This window comes from Podarcis cretensis (assembly GCF_951804945.1).
Source record: "Podarcis cretensis genome assembly, chromosome: 7".
In the NCBI taxonomy this organism is placed as follows: domain Eukaryota; kingdom Metazoa; phylum Chordata; class Lepidosauria; order Squamata; family Lacertidae; genus Podarcis; species Podarcis cretensis.
In genome coordinates this window covers 6,402,292-6,410,442 of record NC_137176.1, presented here as the reverse complement: position 1 = coordinate 6,410,442, position 8,151 = coordinate 6,402,292, and the positions used below count along the sequence as shown (strand labels likewise).

Genomic DNA, 8,151 nt, shown 5'->3' with positions numbered 1-8,151 from the left:
GTTGGCAGCATATGCTTCACATAAAGTATTTTAATAGTTTTATTGCAACAGTTGCTATTATGTATCTATTTTATTTTGTAAGTATTGTGATTTACTTTACGAAACCCTAGTGATCAAGAGTAACCCTGCTTATTGCAATTCACCCGCAGCAATTGATTCCCCAACCCGGCCAGGCTGCGTCCTAAGAACTGCTGGTACCACCAACAGCTCAATGCAGGTGGAATCAATGACAGGGCAGGCGGGTGGTGCAGTCACAAATCCAACAGGACATTCTCAAAAGTGGCTCAACCTGCCAGCGGCGTAGCGTGGGTTGTCAGGCAAGTAATTTGCGCCCCTAACCCCTAACCTGCTGCCGCTGCCAGCTTCTTCTTGCTGCTGCCTGGGCTGGGGTATTTACGGTAAGGTAGCCACGGCGGTTGCGGGGGGTCCCTGTCAGGTGATCTGAGGTGAGTTGCCGCTGGTGCTGCCGCCCAAACAACGCCACTTGCCTGGAGGAGGAGGGCAGAGAGGCGAGGAAAATGCAACATGGCCCAGCAGCTGCAGCAGCAGCGGTGGCGGCGGGGCTGTGAGGAGGGGCTGCCTGGCGTGCCCTCTGCAGCCCTGACGCGCGGGGACCGCGATGAGCGCTGAGAGCCGCTGCCTGCCGGACGCCTTCAGCCCGGACGCACGCACAGCTCGTCGGTTCTGCGAAACATGGGGCTCTGCTACAGCCTGCGCCCGAGGCTCTTCGGCGACTCTGGAGGCGGCGAGCGCCCCCCCCCCCAGATGTTGCGCCTGGTGCGGCCGGCCCCCTCTGCACCCCCCACGCTACGCCACTGCAACCTGCATTGAGAAACGAGTCCCAAGAAGGCTCCTCTTGGCTTCTGAGATCACTTGAGCCTGTTGGGCTTCATGCTCGAGTAGGCTGTTCAACCAGTCAAGAGGCGGCAGCACAGCTATAGCCAGCCAATTCCATTGTTTACTAGGAGGTGTCTTTTTTCATAAAATTGGAAGGACCCCCTAGGGTCATCTAGTCCAACCCCTTGCAATGCAGGAATCTCAGCTAAAGCATCCATGGCAGATGACCATGGCTATCTGAAAATATGAACTCCATGAGTTGTTTTTGTTTCCAAGTTATGTTTACGATGTTACTATTGAAAACCAATAATAATAATAATAATAATAATAATAATAATAATAATAATACTTTTATTATTTATACCCTGCCCATCTGGCTGTGTTTTTTAAAAAACATATTAACCGCCCCCCCAGCAAGGAAGCATCACACAAGTCTCTTGGTGTAGTGCACCATTGCCCCCATCCTGGCTACAGGACCAGCTGGAAGCACTGAAGAGCACTAGGTTATTCTCTCTTCAGACTTCTCCTCCATGCTGATGCTTAAACAGCCCCCTCCATGTTCTCACATTCTTAAGTGTCTTTCTTTGTCTTCCTTGTCGGAGAGAGTGAGTGAGAAGCCATCACGAGCATAGACACAATAAATATAGGAAAAGGGTTAGTAGTCCAGCACTGCAGTTCAATTAGAGAAGCTCCTTTTAAAAACCGCTGTGCGGCCACCCTGCTGTCGCCTCCTCCTCCTCCTCCTCCTCCTCCTCCTCCTCCAGGCAGATTCTGGGGGGACCTGGCAAGACAATAAGGAAAAACCAAAATTGCAGGCTGGGCTTTTAGAGGTGGCGGCGGGGAGTTGTTTTGCTCCTTGTGCTCTTCTCCAGCATCTTGCTCTTCCGATCTTTTCTCTTCCTCTCCCTGAAACGAGGGTTGGCTTTTGTTTAGCATTTTACCCCCCCTCCTCCCTCCCGCCAGCCATGCTTCTCTGAGCTCAGAGAGCATCTGCTGTGCTCTCTCCTTGCTCTCAGCATCTCTCTGGAGCACGATTACTCCACGCCCTGGGTGAAAGCGGGAGAAATATGTGCTGAGATGACATTTCGGTTATACATGATGCCATTAAAATATGATAAGAATGCTATTAACATTAATAATCCTTTTCATTGTATCATTTAGGGAGCAAAACAAGCCATTAAATATTACAGAGACATTGGTGTTTTGATGGCTTTGAGGAGGGAAACATTTGGACTTATTTGTCTACATACTTCCTCTGGAGAGAGAGAAACCCCTACGTTATTTCTGCAAATGGCGTGCTGCCTTTCTGCATCTCCGAGGAGCCTGGCATGGCCAAGGCAAGCCTCAAATGGGCTGGGTACGAGATGGGTGAAAGAGTGGGTTTCTGGCTCTGGTCAGTGGGCCAAATCCTTCTCTCCTCCACCTTTGGTGGGCCAAGCGGGACAGGGGAGTGGAGTCCCCTGTCTGTCAGTCACTGTTGATGAATTTATCAGCAGAGACTTTTTGGAGTGGTGTTTTTGCTCAAAGAGAAGAGCGTGTCAGTGATAGCTATGGGCAAATGGAGCCAGATTGAGAAGAAGACCTTTGAATGTATGCAAAGTCCTTAATCTCACAAGTGATGAGTGTAGGGCCAACTCCAGCAGGGGAGCACAAGTAGCCTACACAACAGAGTTTGCTTCCTCTGTTGTTAATGGAGCTCCTTATGTACGTGCCAGCCAATGTCTCACGCAGTATTTATTTGTTCATTATTCATTTTTACCAATACCATACTGAAAATAAAGACACGCACTCAGGAAGAATGGCAGATGTAGGTGATGGACTACATGGAACTGGCGGAAATGACTGGCAGAATCCGAGACCAGGGAGAAGAGTCGGTGGAAGAAGACTGGAAGAAATTTAAAGTTTACTTACAGAAACATTGTAAAATTAAGGAATGTTAGAAGGAGGCTGGAATGAAGTTATGTGGCTTTAGCAGAAATATTATAACGGACTAAGTAAAAATAGACTGTTAATGGATGAAAGGAGGGAAGGTAAAGTTATATTATATTAAGATAAATTATAGGATAAAAATTGGGAAAGATGGAAAGGATTTGCTGAAATAGCTAACCGAACTAGAATACAAAAAAGGGAGGTGCGAGGAGGTCAAGGAAACAAGCAAATGAAAGATAAGTTATGGGAAGGTTTGTTGTGTTTTTTTTTAATTCTTTCTATTTTTCTGTTTTCTGTTTTTTTTAAAAAAAATTCTTTTTTCTATTTTCTTTTTTCCTTATTGTGATGTGTTGTCTAGTTTTTGTTTAACTTGGTGTTTTCTCTTTTTCTTTTTGTAACCTTTAAAACTTTAATAAATATTATTTTTTTAAAAATATGAAAATAAAGACACGCATGGCACCCAGAGAGAGAGAGACACCTATAGACACCTACAGACACATATATACATACCTATGAATACAAATGCAAACACTTTTACATACATAGATTGAGTGGGTTCCTTCAGTTTAATATAGAAATCTTTTTCTATGTTTCACTCTCTTTTCCTCTTGTTGAAGGTAGGGAGTTCTAAGGGAGAGAACGTGCTTGGCTGTTTCAGGATCTCCTTCTCCTTACCCTGCCTTTTGTCTCTGTGACATTGCTCTCTCCTGCCTTTTCCTTTCAGGGTTTGTGTTATGTACTGAGTGAGCTGAATAAAGAGCATGAAATCCACTCTCGACTCCGAGTATATTTCAGTTTGTATTAGGAAGTGCTCTTGGTTAGGTTGGCCTGGGTAAAATAGGAAGGGTGACCTTCTACACTTCTTTGAAGTCTCTCAGCCCCACTCACCTCACAGAGTGTTTGTTGTGGGGGAGGAAGAGAAAGGAGATTGTGAGCCGCTTTGAGACTCCTTAGGGTAGTGATAAAGCGGGATATCAAATCCAAACTCTTCTTCTTCTCTTCTACAAGAGGAGGTGGTGGGTTCTCCCTCACGGGAAGTCTTCAGCCAGATGCTGGGAATCCATCTGTGGAGACACTCTAGCTCTGCCCTTCCGTCTTGTGCAGCGGGTTCAACTCTATGCTCTCCTTATAATATGGTTCTGGCAATAGCGAGGTGACTGACTGCTACCAGAGAGTGAAGATAAACTGGAGGAGGAAGTGTCTTGTGGGAGTCAGAGAGGTCAGAAATGTTTGTGGGTTTCTTTAACACCTTCTCTAATGATCTGTCAGAGACAGTAAACAGCAAAGCTCACTGTATGGCATGATGAGCTTGACCTGCTGTACTTTGTTGGGACTGTATTATTCACAAATACTTGGAGACTTGTGAGAAGGTGAAGGGTTTTTTTAATGTTTTTTTTTTTTTTGCACAAACAATGACTGGCTGGAAAATCTTTAATTTCAGTTATGAAGAATCAGCCACTTGGTCATGTGATCTGGGTGCCCAATCACAGAGAACTGAACAGTGCAAACAACCAGCCAAAGGGAAGAGTTCCCAAATAAGTGTATTCACGTGATTTATTCATAAATGATTGCAGACAACAAAGGCCCAAGCAGATAAAAGAATGCAAAAACCCAGAAAGAGCAAGAAGGTTAAATTCTCAGTCCATTTTTTTTCTATGAATAAGTTGAACAGCTCCAATAAACAGCTACTTAATGACATTCGGTGATGTAACAAAAGTGAAGAGAGATCAAAGAAGCAGATAGGAGGGGGCAGGTGAGTCTGAGATGAATTATGGATGAGAAAAGAAAAGAAAAGAAAAGAAGGGGGGAAAAGTAGATCTTTTTGCGGTAGACAACACTGCTGAGTGATTTTATTCTGGTTGCAGTTTGTGCAATCCATTGCTTATGCTGCTTGTATTGCAACTGCAGTAATAACTTTTATTTCTTTTTCCATATAGAAAAGCAAGAGCAGTGAGTTTCTGTCAGGGGCACAAGTGGCTGGAATGACTTTGAATCAGGCTTGGATCTCTCAAATTCACAGGGTTGAAAGCTGCACCTGTCCTCTTGGTTAGAAGGGCAGGTTAAAAATGGCATTGGGTGGAAGTCAACATCACACGATGGTGAATGTGCTCAAGCATTTCAGCTTGCTGGAGAGAACAAGCTTCCCCCTTCGACCTGGGTGCTTCTCTGGGGGTTATCCCAACACCCACCTCCGAGCCATTTTCAAGGGGTGCAGGGGAGGCACAAGGAGGGGTGGAGGAGGGAAGTCGCATTGTGCCAGCAGAAATCCTTGTGCAGGGCTTCTGCTCTGAAGATGAACTGCACCCAGAGTCTGCAGACTGTCAAATACTGCCAGCGACCACGTAGTCTGAAATCCTGAATATTCAATAATGGTGAATATCGAGTGCCAATTACTGAACACCGTTGTGTGTCTAATGCCAACAAGTGGATGCGTAAATTTCCACAGATATTCAATATCTAGATCTTGAGATAAGGGTTTGCTGGGGAAAATTCATTTCAAGCTGTGCCAGCTGATGCCTTTCATACAGAGTGTTGACCATTTTTGCCTCAACAATTCTAGTAGCAGGGTAGACCAAAGAGGCCGGGCTTGGAGCAGGATAAAGAGTTGAGAGACTGGAAGCAGAATGAACACAAAAAGCTTTCTGATTGGTCTCCTGGCTGGCATTGGTAGATTCAAAGAGCCAAGCCCATATAACAACAACAACAACAACAACAACAACAACAACAACAACAACAACAACTATTATTTATACCCCGCCCTCCCCAGCCAAGACCAGGCTCGGGGTGGCTGACCCCAGGTATAAAAACAATTAATTGAAATACAACTTAAAAACAAGATTAAAATACGACATTAAAACATTAAAATGCAGCCTCATTTCAGTAGGAACTCAAATCAAAAACTTTTTTGGGGATGAAAACGTCAAGTCTTCACCAAGGCCAACTATCCAGACTGGTCCTACATGGGCCAGAAAAAAGCCAGGGAAGTCCCCAAATAGGAGTTCCATCACAGAAAGAGAAAGGAAAAAGGAAAGAGGGGGAGGGGATCGGGATCGGGATCGGGATCAAGTTGATTGCAACTTGATATATTACTCGCAGTGCTGCAGCTGCTCAAAGCTACAACTGGTTTAAGCTGTTGCCATGTCACCTGTCTCCTTCCCCTTAACAGAACCTGTGGTGGAAGGAAAGGGATTGTTAAGGGAGCACTTGAGCCCTGTCATTTCTCAGAGGGCAGCTTGTATGACAGTGGGCTACAGCTGGAATTCAGTAGCTCTGCTCCTTAGCTCTCATGCACAGCCTATGTAGTTCAAGTGCAATTGAAAAGAGCGCCAACAACTTTTTCCAAAAAGGAGCATTCCAGCTATGGAAAATAAATCTGGCAACCCAACCAATTTTTGGTTTTTACACCAATAAAATGAAATGAAATGAAATGAAATGAAATAAAATAAAGTAAAGTAAAGTAAAGTAAAATAAAATAAAATAAAGCAATTGCTTTAGCAGAAGGTGTTAGTTGTTTGTCTTAGAAAAGCCAGTTTGCATCACAGTTTCCTAAAGAAGAATTTCTTCCGCGCCTTGTGGCTGAGACGCCTGAGTTCTAAGATGAAGGTACCAAGTACTGTGGACAGGAAAATGACAGCCTTTATCATCAGAACATGGCAAGTAAAAGGACAGGATACAAGCCCTAAATCTGAGGCTAGGGGAATGACCCGGAGCTGCCATTGTCTAGGTTCCTTTGCAGGTTGTCACCAGTAAAGAGGAAAGAAGATTTAGCTTGCTAGAAGCCACAGCTTAAGCTGATAAAAAGTACATTTGAGTGACAATTGTCAAAGGTTCCTTATTCCTCCTCCCAAACGAAAGTACAGCTGTGTGTTTGGTACCACTTTTCACAGTGAGGATTATGGTCTGCTTCTCCACCTCTCACTGTTACACATCTCTGAAGACTCTCCTTTGCCTTTTGCTCATTGACGATGCAGTAACTTGTCCTGTGCTCACTCTTGAAACAAGCTGCCTATGACACTTTGCCTTAAAAAATGCAGTGATTTTTATTAACATATTTCATCTTGCAATGGATTTGTCTGTACATGCTGTCAATCCATGCACCTCCACTGCAGTCAGCAACATGGACTGGAGGTGCATTTTAAAGGATGGACAAGAAGCCGTGTCTCTGCCCATGTACCAACTTTAGGGTGTATTTGATCCTCCTACTCGGCTCTGGAAACCAAAGAATGGCAACCTCTTGCAACATGGTTGTTTCTTCATAGGTAAAGGTAAAGGTAAAGGTACCCCTGCCCGTACGGGCCAGTCTTGACAGACTCTGGGGTTGTGCGCCATCTCACTCAAGAGGCCGGGAGCCAGCGCTGTCCGGAGACACTTCTGGGTCACGTGGCCAGCGTGACGAAGCTGCTCTGGCGAGCCAGCGCAGCACACGGAACGCCGTTTACCTTCCCGCTGGTAAGCGGTCCCTATTTATCTACTTGCACTTAAGGGTGCTTTGAACTGCTAGGTGGGCAGGAGCTGGGACCAAACGACGGGAGCTCACCCCGCCGCGGGGATTCGAACCGCCGACCATGCGATCGGCAAGTCCTAGGCGCTGAGGTTTTACCCACAGCGCCACCCGCATACCTATGTTTCTTCATAAAGGTAAAGGTAAAGGTACCCCTGCCCGTACGGGCCAGTCTTGACAGACTCTGGGGTTGTGCGCCCATCTCACTTAAGAGGCCAGGGGCCAGCGCTGTCCGGAGACACTTCCGGGTCACATGGCCAGCGTGACATCACTGCTCTGGCGAGCCAGAGCCGCACACGGAAACGCCGTTTACCTTCCCGCTGGTAAGCGGTCCCTATTTATCTACTTGCACCCGGAGGTGCTTTCGAACTGCTAGGTTGGCAGGCGCTGGGACCGAGCAGCGGGAGCGCACCCCGCCGCAGGGATTCGAACCGCCGACCTTTCGATCGGCAAGTCCTAGGCGCTGAGGCTTTAACCCACAGCGCCACCTGCATCCCTATGTTTCTTCATAGGAGCCTCCAAAACCTCTTCAGAAAACAGAAGAGGGACAATGATATAGGAGGGTCAGCCACCAGAAATCGGGGGACTACCTCAGTACAGGCAAAAAGGTGTTATGTACTAAGCTTGGATCCTAGAACAATAGGCAGGTAGGATCCTAGAATGCAAGAAGTGATTGGCTTGCAGGAGAAGACCAATCAGGCTCCAGGAGGGAAGCAGAATCAGCCAATCAGATGGGACTCACTGTGTAAATAATGAGGTTTGGGAGGGAAATTCAATCACTGTTTTACAAGCTGCAATAAAGAGCATGAAATCACTGCAGGACTTCAAATATATTTCAGTTATTCTTTCAAGTCATCAAAGCACTTCAAGTGCATTATCTTGCT

General features: G+C 46.0%; 1 protein-coding gene across 1 annotated transcript in view; it reads right to left on the bottom strand.

The window, feature by feature from the left end:
- Positions 1–1,714: 1,714 nt before the first annotated feature.
- Positions 1,715–8,151, bottom strand: part of LOC307220043 (protein diaphanous homolog 1-like) — a 509,109-nt gene continuing 502,672 nt past the window's right edge. Inside the window, exon 6 of the mRNA XM_079983706.1 lies at positions 1,715–1,731. The gene's annotated coding sequence lies outside the window, so the exon portion shown is untranslated. The remainder of the gene's footprint in view (positions 1,732–8,151) is intronic.